The sequence below is a fragment of the Onthophagus taurus genome, chromosome 1 (genome assembly GCF_036711975.1).
Source record: "Onthophagus taurus isolate NC chromosome 1, IU_Otau_3.0, whole genome shotgun sequence".
NCBI lineage: Eukaryota > Metazoa > Arthropoda > Insecta > Coleoptera > Scarabaeidae > Onthophagus > Onthophagus taurus.
Window position 1 is genome coordinate 9,148,550 of NC_091966.1, and position 20,163 is coordinate 9,168,712.

Below are 20,163 nucleotides of genomic sequence, written 5' to 3' on the forward strand. Positions count from 1 at the left end.
AAACACTTCTTAATTCACTAATGATACATGTACTTTTATTGATTTTTATGGATTTCCAATAATTTATTTTAGTACTAACAGTTTATGACTTTAATAAAAATTTATTTGAAAGGTTTTGCATTATTAGTTATGATTGATATTCTAGTTGCGAGGAAGCTTTATGTTCTGTAAAAATAGAGTTATGAAAGCTTTTATATTGTTACTATCATCTATTTTGAATATATTAACTATACGTTAGTGGTGGATGTGTCCAGCTGATATATGCATAATATAAATGACATTTCAGTTTGGGGATCGATATCTCGGCAACCATTTCATGAAAAAATATGTGGTAAATTTTTTTTCTGTATAATTCACTCTAATTTGAAAATTTTCAATTCCATAGTTATTCTTATTATGTATTAAACAAAAAGTAATATTTAAGATATCCCTGAGTTATCGGCACTTTATGATTTTTTTCTCAAAAACTCATATAATTTGCAAGCTTAAACATAAATTAGTGTTTTAAAAGTTTTATAACACATACTGCCACCTCTTGAATAGTAGATTCAGACCGTATAGATCATATGTTTCACACCATAACCGACCCTCCACCTTGTTTAATATGGTTAGTAACGAACACTATTACCTAAACCACTAAAATTTATTGCATTAATTATCAATCGCAGTTTACAGATTGGCTTCATTCCACTTTCTTGGCAAAAGACCAAATCTTCATGTTCAGTGTAAACTACACTGAAAAGTTTATTAGCAACTGCGATTTCGCTTTCCACCTATGATGCTTAAGGAAGTAACTCCTGAGTAGTTTCTTAGTTTTTTTCACATCTCATAAATCCAGTCTAACTTGGGTGTCTGTAAACTGCTTCCTAGTCGTAAATAATGATCCTTAATCCTAAATGGTGGTTTGCCTTCTCACTGGTATACTGTTTATTGGTATTCGATCAATTTTACAGAACTCAACAGCAATGGAATTGGAATGTTTGCAAATCTTTCAAAATATTTGAAGTTTATATAGTTTTTCAAGAAATGGGTATACCGTTTGTAGGGAGTGACGTAAATTTATGTACAGGGATTTGATTGATTTGGTCACACTCATTGCCTTTTGATTAATTCTTCACAGTCATAGGTTATCGTCTTGGAGGTTGCGGATTAAGCGGAAGATTCAAATTGCCTCTTTAGTAATCTTCTTCTCAATCCAGCCTTTATTGCTATTGCAATCTTTTTCCAGTCTTCCCCTGTCTTCCTAATCAGCTCCTTTTTTTCTCTTTTCAGTGTCTGTTTATATCTCTGTTCAGCCTTTGTCTTCTGTTGCCAATATCTTCCTTGTTTTTTTCAATCTGTATTCAGTGTCTCCCTCACCTTTGTAGATTCTTTCCCGTGAAGTACATCTCCGCCCAATCTACTTCCTTTCTTTCCAGTATCTATTCAGTCTCATTCCTCTATTTTTCAGTCTATATCTTTTCTGTCAAGCTTTTCTCTTTTTCCAGATTTTATTTAGTCTCTTTCTAATACATCTCTTTTCTTTCAAGTCCTGTTACAACTCATGATGAAGTACATTTACAGCACTTATGAAACTGAACACGCTGTTAATTTATAAGGACTCTAGAGTAATTCAACTGGTGATCTATCGGATATAAACTAATTGTCTATTTCTGTTAGCTCCACAGACAGATTTTATAAATTTCTTACAAAGTAGATACCGAGCGGTAACCTAGTATTAGGTAGTATTGGTACGTTTTCCTTGATATGGACTAGCATAAGAAAATAGCACTCATCAGTAACACAGAAGAATTATTTACGACACAGATGCAAAATTATCGTCACATAACCATAATACGAAATTCCGAACGGATCCTTGGGCACTAAAAAGTAAGCCCCATAGTATTGAGTTGCTTCCCAAGCAATAACGCCGTATCTCAAATTTGCCTCAACCATTGCAAAGTAATATTTCCTCATGAAAGCGCTCGACACATGAGGTGACTGATTTTTGATCAAGAACATTATTGATCTTAGTTTTTTGGACATATTGCACATTCCACCTCAACGCCGAGATATGTCACAGAACTAACTCTAGTACTCTTAGGACAATCACAAACAGTTTGTTGACAGAAGTCGTTGTGTATCAAAAGGTCATAGACTGTAGTTTTCTCAAAGTTGAGGAACAGTTTATTGGAGTCAAGTCAATTTAACAAGACTCTCATATCGTCTCTGAGTGAAGATAAAAGATTTGACCATGTTGGGTTTTTAAACAAGAGGGCTGTGTCGTCTGCTATGATAAATGACACTTTTTGCATACACACATACGATTTTTCCCTTGAAACTGATGTACCACGCGCAATCACACGCAATCATTAGGATACTTTACCAAGTGTATGGAACATGACGCTTTTTTGCCACATCTCAACACGCCACGATTTTTGAAACGAAAGAACGTCTATGTACGGCCGGCTTACAAACTTTACAGCATAAACAATGGTTGCCCGAGATATTGATCCCCAAGCTGATTATATGCGATTATCTGCCGGATACTCGTGCGCCTATCGAAGGGTTAATAAAAATTTATTTGAAAACTTTTGCATTATTAGCGATGATTGATATTTTAGTTGGATAGAAGCTTTATGTTCTATAAAAATGTACTTATAAAAGCTTTTACGTTATTATCATCATTTTGAGTGAAGTAATAATTGAAATGAATAAAAAAGTGAAGTCGGGTTAAAAAATCTTTTTGGTTTCTCTGAAAAAGGGGACACGTGTAGCCAAAATCGGTGACCGAGTAGGCCGTGCCCGTGGTGTAGTACGGCGTCGGTCACCCGGTGGCGCCATCGGGCGCTCCGTCGCCATGACGACGGGCGACGAGCAGATTGCGCCGCGCGTCGCCTTCGAAGCGGCGCGACGCTCGCCCATCAGTTCCCGCCATTCCGCGAACCGCCGCGCACTCTGCAGGTCACGTGTAAGGATCGCGCGCGTCCAGGACCAGCACGAATCCAGGACTCCCTTAAGTTCTCCGCAGACTTCCATCCGGGAGGGCATTCTCTCGCGGCCATCTAGACGCTACCGACGCCGTCGTCGTCGTCGTCGCGCTCCACGCCGACGTTTTTAGTGATCAACCACCACAACCACTCAACAGTAAGTTTTTGTTGTTTTTACAAAGATATCATCCCTTTGGATTTGTCGAAATTTACCTCGATTTAACACAAATTATTAAAAAAATAGAAAGAAATATTAACCTGAAGAGACAAGTAAGATAAAAACGAAGATTTTCCTTGAAACTATCCCCAATTCTTTTAATTCAATCCTCTCGGTCTTCAAATCTGGGCTTTAGTAGATCCTTCTCGTCGCCTCGGTTATCTTGATTGGCTGGTCCTTTAAGGGCGCGCGAAGCTGAAGACCTTTATGGTACGTCCGGTAATTCCGCGGGGCTCAGTCTCCCCGACGACGGAGAGTCCCACTTTCAAATTATTACGCATAATCTCGGTGCTTTTTTCTCCTCTCTTTACGTACTAGTATTTTCCCCAATTTCGCCCCCCTCGTTCATTTTTACCCTATTTCTTTTTACTCTTTTTACTATTTTATCCGACGGTTCGTTCTCTTTTTTAATTAAAACCCAAAGTATTTATTATTAACTATCGACATTTTCAACTTCATTCTATATAAGTGTGTCATCGATCTTCCTTGCACACCATGTGATTACAAATCAAAATTTTAGTTTTTCTGATGAATAAAACATTAAGTGATTGGAAATGTCTAAACTTTGAATAAAGTTAGGTGGTTGTGGTAAACAAGGAATTAAGGCGTCGGTTAATATAGCAGGAAGTCTTCGCGACACGACGGACGCCTCTAGGCGATATTTATTTGCGAACGGACCAAAAGCAATATTATTGCTTTACCCTACTCAAGGAGGACGTCGAGGTTAGCGTAGCGGCAAAGCGGACCGTAGCTAATCTGTTACTGGGTAAGCAGCTTGACGCTTGTTTACTTATGTTCGACTCGGAGTAACTGCGAACAATTCCGCTCAAGATAAACCGAACCGCGTCTCATCCGAACACTCCAATCTTCCTCGGTTCTCTCTCGAAGGCGTCGCGACGTCGACTGCTTCGTCTTGGAGAAGTACTCCTTTGGGGAACAAGAACGCACTTTCATATTCCGTATTAGTTGTCTGTTGTAGAAATGTTATCTTAGTCAACAGGTTACTGAATTGGACTACTTTTTACTTTTACTAATGAGGTTAACAAAATTTGAATTGTCTTTGTTTTGACCTTGTACCTACCTAAATATCGAATTTAGTTGAATTTTATTATGCTGTCGTTTCACCTAATAGGCAAAACAACCTCTCGTAAATCTGACAAAATTCGGCTAGAATATAGTGCTGGATTTGTCAACCATAATAATTACAAGCTTTTTTGAAGTTAAAACAAAAATGAAAATGCAATAATAGAAAAAATTTGATAATGGACACCATAATTATTGCCAGGAACGATGGCAAAATAAGTGAAAAATTAAACATTTATTAAAAACAACACATAAACATATATTAACAATAAAACATTAAACATTTATTTTTGCAAAAACGTGAAAAATTAAAAACGCGTCAACAAAACGTCAGTCTTCTTCCATTTGACAACTTTGGCAACAAGTATCGCAAAGCACAGTTTTTTTCTAGTGATTTTTGCAAACAAATTGATGACACTACTACAAGTAACTGTAGTTTTGTTATTTTTTGGGCATTACAAAATTGGCACGTGCCACATAGATTTTGGTTTACTAAGGGTACCTCTGGCATCTCTCGATATTAAGAAAGATATTCCACCAAATCTTTCGGTAGTGTCTAAATTTTGAACCAACCTTAATTCATTTAAAAATTTCTATCGCCTAGGGGGTTTTTCTAGTGGTTTTGTATTATTGAACATAATTTCAGAATTTATTCCTGCAATAGCTAGGATTCGAAAAAAAAAAATTTCAAGAGGCTATCTTCTGGTAACTCTTTGCGTGGTATAAAATGCATACTTCTGGTCAACAGTATCTACACCACTTTTTGTGCTATTGTTAGATAGGATTATTTCTGGTTTATTTGTTTCTCTGTCAACTTCACCTGTGTCGTCCATTATAGAAAGTAAAATTACAGGTTTACTTTTTTTTAGGTACATAGAATACATTGGTCATATCTTCTTGAAACCCAAATAGAGTAGTTCCCACAGTACGCGATTTATTTGGAAGAAACTCAGGAGGAATTTCTTTTTTGTTTTTCTTCATCGTACCAATCAACGTAAGACCATTTTCCAGAAGATAGACAGCCAAAGGATAGCTAGTATAGTAATTATTGATTGTTATATTTCGATTAGAATTTTTTATCGACTTAATCCCAACCCAATCCAACCCAACCTCTGGACTACGTCGAACGCTTTATTGGATGTCTTGTAAGGTCCATCGCGTTGTATTCCACAACATATCTCGAATATCCAAGTATAGAAGGTCTTGATATCACACAGAGTATATATTTACATGCCATATTCGGCTGGTATCTACCTCGAAATGGATGTAGCATCTTATCTATTGTAACAAATTCTCCCAAACTGTAACTATTCATGCAATTCTTCACAAAACTATCGTAAACATTTCTGATAGCGACTAATTTATCAGTTTTTTCTCGATCCTTTCTAGTTCTTACATCGTCAAAACATAAAGCGTGACGTGGAAACAGAAATCTCTTACATCTAAATGCAGCCCTCAGTCTTATCTAAGTTATAAAATATATATTTTAATCCTTAATCCGTAACGATGAGCATGGAAGCCATTATATCCAAAAACTCAGTCTTATCAGTCTAGTGCCATTTTTGGTTCATAATTCATGGACATTTACATGATTCCCTTTTTTTACCGCAATAATGAACAATGCTTCTAACAAAGCTTGAATTTCGGTACGGCAACTTAGTTTACAATCTGTATCCCTTTGGAAGACAATTTCTGATCTTCTATTCTCAATATATCTATTTGTGTAAGATACAATACAAACATAAAAAAAGACTAAACAATTTGACACATTTTTTTGCCAATCCTTTGGATCCAGGTATCACTTTGACAATATTTTTACGTTTTGTTTGAAACATACACTTTGATGTAGTAAGATACTAGTAAGATAGCCAACTAAACATACTTAGGGTGCCCAGTGGGTTGCGACTAATCATATTTATAATACCACATCAAAATGGAAAAAACAGAGAGTTAAAATAATAATCACAAACATTTCTTATCATTACATTATCTGAGTAACCACCTCGATGTTGGGATGAAGCCTTTCATACTGGCCCACCTCCAAATCTTTGTGGAGATCACTATTACGAACATATCAGGGAGCATTGATAATCCTTAATATTTTTAGTAGTGCAGCAGTGATTTATATATATGATAATATCTGTTTGTATAAGAGTTTGTTGAGCAGAGATAGAGCGGAGATCGTTTGTTCATCTTTGTCCACCTCAATCAATCTTTGTGGAGATCACTATTACGAATAAATCGAAGAGCATTGATATTCCTCAATACTTTGTTTTGGAAACGTTCGGTGACTTTAATAGCTGTTGAAATAATAATAGAGACAGAGCACTATTACGGATTTATCATGTTAAATATGACCATATTTAACTCAGCGTCATATCTGTTTTTGTAATACATTACAGCTTGTTATGAAGAGATTACTAGACTTTGACTGCTTTGTCTCGGAGAAGTACTCCTTTGAGGAACAAGAACGCACTTTCATATTCCGTATTAGTTGCCTGTTGTAGAAATGTTATCTTAGTCAACAGGTTACTGAATTGGACTACTTTTTACTTTTACTAATGAGATTAACAAAATTTGAAATGTCTTCGTGTTGACCTTGTACTTACCTAAATTTCGAATTTAACTGAATTTTATTATCTCCTTCGGGTGGTAACTCGTTTCACCTAATACGCAAAACAACCGCTCGTAAATCTGACAAAATTCGGCGAGAATATAGTGCTGGATGATCATAAATTACGGCGCGGCCGGCGGACGGTTATCTGTTATATTAAAGGGCCGGCGGTTTATTTAAATCGCCCGGAATCCGATTTTCTATTTCGGGTCGAGCTCTCGCGAATAAAACGCGTGCAAAAAGCTCACGCGCAAAATTATTATAGGTCGTCTTGAATGTTCGGCGTTTTCGAAGGGCGAAGGTTCACCACCCTTCAGTGCCGCAAGTTTTTTTTCTCTCCTTTCTCTTCGACCATGATTTATGATTCGCCTAAATGTCAAACATGCAGCGACTCGCGACCATATCGCCTTCAGCCACGGCTCACATCGAAACGCGATTTATAACCTTCCCCTAGGAACGAAAGTCAATAACTTGAGCGTTTAAGTTTTAGATTGTTTTTTGTCATTTTCGTATCTGCGTTTATTATCACTGTTATTAATCCAAAATCCATTCTATCACCTAATGCATATATCGTGTAGAAGTCGTTGATATCCTTTCGGTTACAATCGATATGCAAATTACATCAGATTGTTACGGTTACGAACTGGTCCGGGTTCTACCTACACGACGATCGAAGCCGAATGGACGAAAATAGCTAAAATTTATTTGTTCTATATATCTGCATCGATGTGATTTTACCGTGACGGCCGCCGCTTTGCGATTTATATTTTAACGTGGGCTGTTGTTTAAAAGCAAAAATTGATACTTCGATCGGCGCTAGCCTTTATTTAATATTTACAATTCTGTTCGTGGAATTTGATATAAAAGCGACTCCACACAAAAGTACAAACGCCCAAAATTGGCAGGTTATTATGTGCTCGATTAGTGAGCGATTGTTTCAACATTGTAATTTAATATCTGCACATTTCTGTTTTTGTCAATTTATTTTAGAATTGCCTTTTAAAAACAATTTGATGGGATTTTTGTTGACACCTAAAGCGACCCATTTTTTTTTGGTGCACGAAAAAATGATCATTATGGCGCTAATGTGGGACAATTTAAAGAAAGTTTTGTGTTTGAAAATATGTGGATCGCGAGGGGGTTGAGTAAGTTTGCAACCCTCCTGTTTACCGGCACAAGAAGCAAAATGGAAAACAGCAGAATTCTTGGCGATAAATCAATTTTATTCGGCCGAGTTGCGCAAATTTTATACAATTTCCGAGCGTGGAGATCGCATAAATCGCAGATTTATAAATCACTCCAGGTTAAACACGAAAATACCGTCGACTTTTATGGGTTTCTAACAGATTCTCTCGCGACCAGAAAGAAAAAATGCTCTCTTCACGATCTATTTCCATATGGTTTACGTCGCGGCCTCGCCATCCTTCGTTTGACCTCCTTTTCAAGGGACCGGAATAACCCTCCAACCAGTAGTAGAAGGGAGAAATTGAGAATTACCTTTCTTCTAGAGAACAGTTGAAGTTTACTTGAACCAATTTTAAAAAGTATGTTTTCTCGCGTTCCGAAAACCTATTAAAACTTTTATAATTTATATAAAATAATATGAAAGTTGGCATGAATAGTCGGACATTTTGTAAATTATCGTAAAACGGTTAGTTAATTGCATCAAATAGGTGTTGGTTTTATATTAATCAAAAAAATTGTAGCAGATATTACCGTGTTTTGAATTATTAATTCCCCAGGGTCGTTATCGAATCGAGCTAATTAGTGTCAAAGTTATCTGGTTATTAACTCAATATTACATAATTTATTAACACTTTTTGTAATAGACCGCCAATATGAACAGTAATTTTATTAATTAATATTTTTAAACTTTTAATTAATATTATATAATGTCAATTAATTAATAATATGATTTTAAGCAAGTTAACCCGCGCCTCCACCATTTTAACGGAATGTTTCAATAACAGCAAATAGTATTTTTTTGTTGTCGTTAAAAGGATTTTGTTCCATTTATTTCACCTCTGTAATTTAATTATTGGTTTTTTTATTTTTATTTATCTCGCCATATCGATGATTTTCTAGTTATATAAACATTAATTTAATAACTAAGCTTTATAACACCGATTTTTCCACGTGTTTTATCGAATTTAATTCGTCCATTTGTTGTTTTTACCATCTGATAAATAACGACATAGAATTCCAGTTTTTTAATCACGTTTAACTTGTTTCTTTCAAAGCAAACGTTTATCTATCATCTACCCTTTGTATTGGACGATTTTACATATTGTATTGGTAAAAATTTGCAATTTAAGTCTGTGATTAATTGATTTCAGAATATGAAGCAATATCTGTTAGTCGATAGGAACCATGTCATAATAGAATAGATACAACTAATAAGTAAATTCTTGAATTACAATCTAGAACTACTAAAAGAAATCGAGTCCAAACACATTTCATTATTTCTAAATCTCTCTATCCATCACCTTCATCCCGATTTTACAGCGGAAACTCACATAACCAACATTAATTTGTATGTACAAAAAAAAATTCGTCTTACGGGAAGTGTACTGTGTCAGTGAAAGGGAAGGTCTGGTAGGCCAGTAACTGTGTCTACAAATGAAAATCATGGACGTGTCCTCAATCAGGTGTTGCAGTCACCAAATCGAACTCTACGACGAACATCCCTGAAATTAAATATCAGCAGTACATGAGTTCGACGATTGTTTAAAAATATCGGTGGATTTTCGTACCGAATACAGGTTGGACAACGATTGACGGAGCAAGATAAGCGTGTAAGGATTGAATGTTGTGCACGAGTTTTGGCTATAGTGTACGAGGATGAAGATTTCCTGCTCAATGTGTGGTTCTTCGACGAAAGTTACATTCACTTGGACGGATTTATCAATCGTCAAACTCATTTTCTTGATTTTGAGACGCCAGACACAGTGACTGTGGATCTAAGAAGATTTTGTAGTGCCAGTAACATTCGGATGAATAAACAGTGGTTCCAACAAGCCGGGGCGACCTGCCACACCACTCGACAGACTGTGACTATGCTGCAAGAAACTATTTAAGGACGAATCATTTCCCGTGAGCCTGATTTTCCCTACCCATGTCATTCCCCTGATCTGACAGCAACCGATGCTTACATATGGGGAATGTTAAAGGACAACTCTGCCTGCATTACGTCAAATCTGCGTGGTCGTTCGTTGAACACTGTCTAGAACCCCAATGGAGCACATTTTGAACATTTAAAGTATCAACCCTAATAACTAAATAATAACAATAAAATATTTTTCCAGTACTATTTACGAACTAATGAGACATACCTAATTTTCTTTGATTCGAAAACTATCTAGGGTCATTTGCTGTCTCAAAATTAATTTCTAATGCTCTTATGCAAAAAATTGTATATACTTATGCATCTCGTTGTGAATATCACTGTAGTTCTATGATCTCTTCGCTCTCCTTTACAATTTTTTAACCATAATAATTACAAGCTTTTTGAAGTTGTCAATCAAGACTTCAGATTCGTTTGTGTCAAAGTTTACTGTGCTTAAAACGTCGTGGATGCCCATGTTGTTCTTAAAATTTTTGAACAATGACTTATTTAAAAACATCTTCGGCCATTGATGATCTTGATATCTTCATAACGCTTTCGGAGAGATGGTGTTAATGTACCGCGTTGTAAGCAATATCTTACTATCTTAAAATAATAATCACAAAGATTTCTTATCATTACGTTATCTGAGTAACCGCCTCGATGTTGGGATGAAGCCTTTCATACTAGCCCACCTCCAAATCTTTGTGGAGATCACTATTAGGAACATATCAGGGAGCATTGATAATCCTTAAATTTTTAGTAGTGCAGCAGTGATTTTAATATCTGTTTGTATAAGAATAGTTTGTTGAGCAGAGATAGAGTGGAGATCATTTGTTCATCTTTGTCCACCTCAATCAATCTTTGCGGAGATCACTATTACGAATATGTCAAGGAGCAAATATGTCCATATTTAACTCAGCGTTATATCTGTTTTTGTAATACCTAGCTTGTTATAAAGTGATAGAGTGAAATCTACTCCAATCAGCTAGTATATTTTTATAACATATATCAAGTTCTTGTTTTTTCTTTTTCAAATGAGTATTCCATCGAAGTCTAGTATTAAGCATATAACTAAGGTATTTGGCTATATTGGCACATAGAACTATAAACTTACTTATAAATACGTAGAGTATGTTCTGTAGTTGGTAAAATCATAGTGAGTTTTTTTGTTATATTTTAGAGTTTAGAAACTGTTTCCTAATTATTTTTACTAACAGTTAGGAAAGCAGTCATCACGCAATTTCGGGAGATAACAGATAAAAAGTAGGTATAAAGTGTAAAACTGACTTGTGACTCCACTGCTAATTTTGGAAAACTCTAGAACAATTTTTTTTCACTTGCAATACTTTTTCCTTGATTTCAATAATATAAATTGATGCTATCACGATTGATTAAATATCTTCATCACGCTCGTGATGCCGAGCATACACGCAGATGTCTAAAATACTGCAAATACGTTTCATCTCCAATTCACAAAGCAAATTCTCAATCTCCTATTATCTCCCTAATATTCTCAAAAGTTCCAGCGAACGAATAACGCAAATCATAGTACAAGTCTCGATATTTTAGTTATCATTTGATAAAAAAAAATTATTCTCATCGTTGAATATTTTTATGCATATTTTCGTGAGTGAAATGAAAAACGAGGCTTACCTTTCCATCCATTAGAAAAAAGTTTCGTCCGTATAGAAGATTTTCCATCCTATATTTCTATATGTTTGCAAAGAGTTTAATAAATCTGCCTTGCGTGCAGCAACATTCGGATGCTCCATTAAAATTGGCTTATTTAACTTTTTGCATGTAAAATGGAGTCTTTTTAACCGACGGTATAAAGTTTGTACCGTGGTATTGAAAGCCTTTGCCATCCTTGTTCATAGCTTTTACAAAGTTTTTCATAACACCCAGCTTTACATGGAGTGGTGGTAGAAAATTTTTTTAATTTTTCACTGAAGTTTCTTCATTTACATTCTTGATGTCATAGACAATTCTGTCTCATTTGTGTAAAATATAATATTAAAATTTGGTTCATCCTCCTTACAGTCCGGTCAACATCCCTACAGTTTTCTTATATTGTGAATACTCAATTTTTTCTAACCATAACTTCATTGATAAATACTTATCGGTATTATAGAGGCAAAAGAGCTTTTAAAATAATACTGGACAATTGAGGTATAATTAGAAAACACGCATTTCTTTACCTTGTAAACTTTAAACGTATCTCTGAACAATCGGGCGTCAGAGTATTATAATAATCTGAAATAGTAGAATAATTCAAATACCTAAATTCAAAACATCCTGTATAACTAAGACCTCCAATATATTCCTCCGAGTTTTCATGAAATTGTACATGAAATGAGTTACTTCTGGAACATGCAAAATTTGTGACCACCTCTTCTGTAATAGCAACTCTCAGCTTCGTAATCATGCTGACAAGTGTCATTGCAGAGGTACAGAGAAGATATGTTTCCAGATTGAAGATAGTCGTCTGGCTCTTCAAATTGAAAGAGATCAAGTTAAAAGAATTGAATACTTTTGGATATCCCTGCAATATGAAATCAGTTTTCTCTTGGCAACATTAATATATACTGCGCCACCATCTTGCTCAAAGGGTATTATTGCAGAAGAGATGCAAAGTGACTTGCAAAAAGTTAATGTCTTTCCATCATATCTAGCGTAATTACAGGTGGTGTTCAATCTATGATTGGTAAAAAGGGAAGCCTTGTATATAACATCATAAATGATGTGAAATCTACATCCTTAATTGTTTTTCCATTAAATCATCTGATTTCATCTGTTTGGCACCTTTATGGGTAAACCCTTAACTCATATTTTGGGGGTTGTTCTACGAAATGGATATAATCGATTTACAATTAGAGTCTTCCAACTCGTTCACTTTTCCTAATTACTTTGTCATTAGAAACGATGATTGGTCTAGCCACACGAATTGGTATAGAAAACCGATCAATTTCCATTCCACCAGAAGGTAAATACGACGATAGCCATAAGGGATAAACCTCTCTCTACTAAGTTATCTAACAACGGTTTCCGTATAACTTTGATCAACAAGCTGCTCTTGTGCTTTCTACCCATGCATGACATCTCCTTTATTAGACCTGTTGAGGCACCTAATAACCTTCAGTTTTCATTGTTGCTCTTCATCTCATAGTTACCTCTCTGTTTAATTTCAGTTTAATCGAAATGTTAAGATTACAAGCTTCAGTAGACTCCAAAAATGTATCATGTGTATACGATTTGTGCCTGTTATGCCATCAGTACCTCTTATTTGAATAAAAAACTCAACCAACGTGAAGTTTATTATTGCTACCTGTACAGGAGCCATAAGTTAGAATATTTTGATATACAAATTTGAGATATTTTTTGGTAAAAAATAAAACATATCTAGCAGTTTTAGTTCTATGGAATAAATTAATCGCCGAGTATTATTCAAGTACAATATACAATTTCGTTAATTTACAAAAAAATGCAACGTTATGCAACTAATGTACTCTACTCTACTTTATGCTACTCGTAACGAACTCTCTGTACATGAGCATTTGTTTGCCAAAACACAACTGTTTCAATCAGTTCTCGATCGGGACTCGTTAGCGCTTGTACCGAAACGCACAACAAAAAAAAACTCGTACGTGTATTTTGGGATTTTCGTAGAAAAAGTTTTCAAACGCATTCAATTTTTTATAAAAAAAAGTTTGATTCATATTTAAACAACAATTAACGTTATTTGTATTATTCTAGGATTATTCACGTAGGTAATTTATATATTTAAGGTAGTAAATCCGGTTACTGGATATAATCTAAACATTTAATGTAAATTTATCCACCGCGGGTAGTTAAAGCGAGTTTATATGTGGAGGAAGTTATGACGAAGTGGGATGGTGTAGGAGTATGAAGGGTCGTAGAAAGGGAACCTTGGATTTTGGGTTGGCTGTGGTGGCGGGTTCGGGAATTCCCCAGGGTGCGACCGTTTGCGCGGATTATAAAATCGCAGATAATCGCGGTGCGGTATCTCACCTGGTTAAGTATCCGGCGTTCGTGCGGGACATATTCTTATCCGAGCTGGATCCGGAAGTGTGCGAGAGAGAGGGACGGTGTGGATCGCGAAACGGCGGTAACGACTGCGCCGCCCGCTTCCGTTCTAATGGAACACGAAAAGAGACCGAGCGTATCTGGGCTATCAAGTTCACAGTTCATTAGAGTGCTTTGGTTCTGCTGATCGGCTCCCGTAGGATCCCGCATTATACCGACACCGTCACCACGACCGTCGTCGCCACCGCCTCCGTACCCGTTATTATCTCCCCATATTCCTATAGAACGAAACGCCTCACCGCCCTTCACGACACCGAGATATGAATAAAAATTATATTCATTGTACAATCATCACCAAGTATTTTTACAAAATCATTTACAATTGCAGAAACAAATTTTCTTTCTCATTAATAAGAAATCCACCTGTTGATGTTTTATGAAATATATTAATTACCATTTATATATAACATTCATTAATTGTGGAGTTGTTGGTACAGACGTATTAATTTTCTGCTTGGAGTATATTAAAAACCAGACTTGCAGTTTCAAATTGTACACAGAAAAAAAATCGGAAAATACTTCCTTTTAGAACAAGAGAAGGGTGAATTTAAAATGAAAAACCAAGCAATATAAGCCGAATATTATTTTTTTTTGTGGGTATTTCATTTTCGTGGTGTGCACGTTTCCCTGTTATTTTAGGCAGATTAATTAAAAGGCAACGGAGTGAATACGGTTTAGCGCGCACCACTCTTAATATTGAAGACAGAGAGATTTAAGCGTACTGAAGTCGCGTTGCTTTGGTTTTTCCATCCGAGCCGCACACAACAAAGGCTCCCGGACGCTTAAACAGCCGGAAATGCATTACCCTAAGCCGGCGGCACGTGAAAGCGTACATTGTACCATGGTCCAATTTAGTATAAGTCCCGTAGATTACGATTCGGGTATGTAGTCGACCAAACGGTCTAATGTGACGTTGAATGTACTACAAAGCCTTGCAGTTAGTCCACGTCCGGTGAACGTTTATACACATTTTGTTTCAACGTGTTTTATGCACAATTAAATCCTCGAGATCAAAACAAGAAAAATGATTTAAAAAGATTGAGGAAAACAATAAATCAATATGTGCGTATTAAACGCCATTGTTTACGTAGACTGTTCCAAAAGAAATAAATCTACGCGTCGCAAAGAAAACATCGTTCCATCAGCGCGAAGATGTTTGTTCGCTTTGGAAACGGTTCGCCGTAAAACCAGGGTCGAAATTCGTTGGTGGACTGAAGGAGGTAAAGCGGGCGAATGAAAACTTTAAAAGCCGCGCAATATAATCCTTAGTAGTAAATTCAACCTTTTGCTACCGGCGCACCCGGAATACTAACTTTTATCGACTGGGACGAGCGACCGTCGCCGCCCCGCGATCTTCTCCAAGCCGCGACTTTCCGCGGTTGCTCGAGAAGGCAATAAAGTCACACACATATTTGTCCTTCCGTACAACCACCAAGTATATTTTCTGTATATAAAACCACCGCCGGTTGTGCCGAACTTGTTTTGTTTACGGCTGTCGTTCAACTTCCATCATTCCAGTTTGATTTACTAACGTAAAAAAACTCTATAAACGTATATGCCAATATTTCCGGAACAAATATCTACATATTTACCACAATAAAAGAAACATATCATTTTGTTATAATTCCAATATCATTTTTTTTATATTATGCATAGCACAATTCTATAACACCTAGTAAGTACATACTAATTAGTTAACTATTTTTTGACATTACACAAAGTTAAACAAAATGCAGCATTACCCAGTGGTCCAGTCTGCTTTTCACTTAATATAAATATTGTCATATTTTTAGACTTATAACACAAAACACGGAACACACATTTTTATTGCTTGTGTTTAAATCGATTAGGGCACTAGCTCACTAAATCAAACGGCTACATCCTTTGAAGGCGGCGCAGGACATCCTCGTTGTCGAAAAGCTGGATGGCCTCGATGTTGGGATGATCGTGCAATCTCTCCTCATGTTTAGATGTAAATAATGCAATTTCTGATGACACTGATGCTACGTCCAAGTCGCGATGGAGGTTGGTGTTTCTTATGTACCTAGAACCATGCAACCTATTCACTATGCAACTTAGTACTTTGTTTTGTTTCTTTGAATCAGACTTGAATTTGTCTTGCAGGTACAACCCCAGTTGGATTCCGTATGTCTAATTTGAGCCAATTAGCCAATATAGGTGTCAAAATTTGATATCAAGTTCTTCACGTTTTTTCTTGACGTGAGCTTTCCATTTGAGTCTAGCATCCAGCGTCATACTAAGATATTTTGCGGTTTTGGCGTAAGGAATTGAATTGCCATTTATGTGTACTGGGACATAGTTTACTTTCTTATAAGTAAAGTTTATATATGTCGATTTATATGTATTTAATTTTATCAGCCATTGTTTGGTCCAATTTTCTATTGAATTTAACGCCAATTGTAACTTATTTGCTGCAACTAGTTCATTTTCTGCAACAGCCAAGATTGTAACAACTTATGTTATTATTGGGTTTTGTTAGGAAGTTATACTCAAGGGAACTTTTAATAATTAACGTTTATATTTACTATAAAGTTATGACGGCGTTACAGTGTCGTATCCTATTACTATTAGTTACGCTTTCTTATAGCATTCTTAATGCTAACCTAGCAACAACAAACCGTCGTTTGTTTGTTATAGTAATCTTATTAAATAGCCTTCTTACTCCTAACCTACTTAATAATGATAACATTTATTTCTACATCCAATTATACGTAGATAAGCACCTAAATTCTTATGAGAATTTTCTAGTGCACCTAATGTTTCGTGGTGGTAAGCTGTTCAGCATAGTTTATTAATTTTTAGTAGCTTACATACATTTGCTAAGAATGCTGTCCCTTGATCCGATACGATAGTTTCAGGAATTCAGTATCGTAAGATATAATTTTGGACGAACGAATGCGTTGTGGTTGTGGCTGCTTCTTTATTTGGTAATGGATAACATACGATATATTTGCTGAGTTTGCATTGTAATGTAAAAATATAACGATTGGTTGCGTAATCTTCCTATAAGGGTCCTACTATGTCTAAAGAAATTTTTTGTATTGCAGAGCATGTAATCATTGTTATTGCTAAAGGCTGTACATTTGGTTTGGAGTACTTTAACCTTTGGCAATCTTCACATTTCCTTACAAACGCTTCAACGTCCTTCCTTAATCGTGACCAAAAATAGTATTTCTTTATTTAGTTAAATATTCTGTTGACACCCGTATGTCTTCCTGTTGGAAGCTTATGAAAATCATTCAAAATTAACTGTCTCGTCTCCAAATCATCAATACTTGAACATCTCTTAACAACTGAAATTCTTGGGCTGTCCTATAACAAATTCATATAATCTATAACACTTATTTCTACATATAATTGATCGTACCTTACAAGGTCGCTGTGTTATCTGCGAATGTAGCTGTTAAAGTTTCTGGTGTCTGAGGAAGGTGTAGAGTAAGTGCAGTGTTGGGCCAAACACACATCCTTGAGGAACGCCGGTTTGTTGTCTTTCATGTAATGGTGAATAAGCGTTTTCGTATTTTACTCTAAAATATATCAGAATGATATGATTTTAATAGTTGACTATACATTGATGGTAGTCTTTGGTCTAGTTTGTAATTTCGATCATCTAACCAGATTTGGAGTAGACTTTATTTTCTTCTATTGCCATTTCGATAGTATTCGTCATTCTATGCACTTGGTCTATTGTTGCATGTTTATTCCGAAACCCAAATTGATGTGTTGGTATCAGGAATTTTCTTCTATGACAGCTTTTAGTCTTTTTAATAACAATTTTTCAAATAGTTTTAATAGTAAGGGTAATAATGAGATTGGCCTATATGGTGCAACATCTGTGGGGGGTTAACCATGTTTTGATATCATTATTATTTCAGCAACTTTCCATATACTTGGGAAGTATTTTTGTTTAAAGGCAGTATTAGTTATGTGTAATAGTTTTGTAATCGCCCGTTTTGGCAGATGTTTCAAAGGTTCTTCATTAATTAGGTCATAGCCTGCTGATGTCTTTATGTTTAGTTTTTGTATTTCGTAATAAAGTTCTTTCATTCTCACACATGGTATATTACCCTGCTCATCATTTTGAATTATGCTAGGAACACTATTTAACATAGTTGTTGGACTGTCTGAAGTAAAAGTTTTTTTTTCACATATTCAGAAAATAAATTAACTTGAAGCTCTCTTGTTAGCTTCCACAGAGAATAATCAGTACTGGCATCGTCAGATGTTTTAAGTAATTATGTTTGTGGTTATCTGTTAATGTTCTTAATTCCGCTGTTATTTGATTTAATTTAATTTTATCACTAGGAATTCTATAGGTTTGCCATTTCTTTCTCGCTTTCCGTTTTATTCCAAATAAACGTTTTACGAAATGAATTTATTTATTAACAGCAAAAATCGACGCTGGAATGCGATAAACTCGCATTTCCTATTCATAATATCATGGCGTACGGGTCCGGACCCATAAATTATCCGTACTTTGCAGCGCGAGGTTCGCAACGGGGGCTCGTGTGAGCGTCGGAGTGGGGCTTGGGGCACAACGGGAGCCATGGTAATTTGTATAAAATTAATTAATAAGTTCATACGCGCCGTCACGGCGAGGCGAAGGTGTACGCGGCGGCACCATCGCGCGTGATAAATGGAAAACGAAACGCGCGACGTCAGTCATTTAATACGCTGGAGATTTATAATTCCGATATTAAGTCGCCCCCTTTGCGCCAGGAAATTGAATTAAAACGGCGCTAGCTGAGGCGTGACGTTTTCGGGGAACTCGACAGTAACACCTGCGTTTCTCGAACGCCCTTGAAATGACAAGAAATTGGTGGAGGAGCCGGAGAATAAATTGAGAACATGTTATTATTTGATTTAAGTAAAAGGTTTAGGTAATTTTTTCTTATTAAAGGAAATTATAATATAAAAGAAGTGAAATCGAATTATATCCGTTGAGAATATCTCCTATTAGATTCCTATTTTATCTTGACAAAACGTAATAAATAGAGATCAAAGGGCTCATAAATAGTGTAGACCTCGGCGGATAAATTTGCATATTTTTGAACGCGATGTCTGTCCGTCCCAGTTCTTGACCTCTCTCAGTGCGACGTCCATAAATATACTGAATAAATAATAATAATCCGCTACATTATTCAACGTCCGCCGCGCACAGCAGATTTAAAGGGAAGGGCGGAATATAAGTGGGCGGAACTTTAAGGGGAATAACGTAATTCCATACAACAAATACTGGTCTTTAAGGTTGAGCAAGAGGCAGGCGAGGGAGATACTTCCTTTTGCGGTTATTACGCTACTTCCGGAACCTTAACCGGATTGCGAGGAGTAGAATGCCGCTAACAACCTTAAGACCCGACTCGCAGGTAATTGCTGTTTGTTCAAGAAACATATTTTACTCGCGGGAGGTAGAGGGAAAATAATTTTGTTTGCTTAGCGTTATAACGGGGTCGTCGGCGCGGTGCGGTTTTAAATTTCCGCTGACGGTCGATTTTCGATCCGTCCGATGGTGCCCCGGGATGCTGCACTTCCCCAAAATGGCCGGATTATGACAAAAAAACCTAATTTATCTACCCGGAATTGGATGCAGCGTCCGGGAACAAATCTCCGAGCGGAAGATTTGTTCCGCGGATCTCCGCAATCAATCATCATGTTTATTTTAATTTGACAGAGTGAGATGGTCTTAATTCCATTAATTTTCCTCAGATCGTATTTGTATCTGTCCGATAAGAAATTGAGGCCGGATCGTTTTGTCAGTGATAAATAATTCTCTTTTAATAACACAGCTCTTTGTTCAAACATTTTTTTTCTTATTTTCACCTCTAAATATCACCCTCATTTATGTACGGTACAATTAAATTTACATAAAATCCTCAATTAGTCAAACTTGGAATTGTGGGATATATAAACCACCCAAATAATAGCGTTCATTAAACTCTAGACGACCTAACTGTACCAAGCATAAATACAGTGATATAACTGATGCAAATCTTCGCGTGTTGAAGCAGAATTATAACGTTATTTATTGATACCAAAAGGTATCTAAACT

The 20,163-nt window shown here is 36.1% G+C and overlaps 1 protein-coding gene across 7 annotated transcripts in view; it reads left to right on the forward strand.

Annotated features, from left to right (window-relative positions):
- Positions 1-20,163, forward strand: part of LOC111417394 (RNA-binding protein 6) — a 348,948-nt gene that overhangs the window by 232,148 nt on the left and 96,637 nt on the right. Inside the window, exon 1 of one of the 7 annotated variants that reach the window (XM_023049655.2) lies at positions 2,925-3,126. The exons of the other annotated variants lie outside the window; for them this stretch is intronic. The gene's annotated coding sequence lies outside the window, so the exon portion shown is untranslated. Of the gene's footprint in view, positions 1-2,924; positions 3,127-20,163 lie in introns of those variants that run through there. 7 annotated transcript variants of the gene reach the window in all.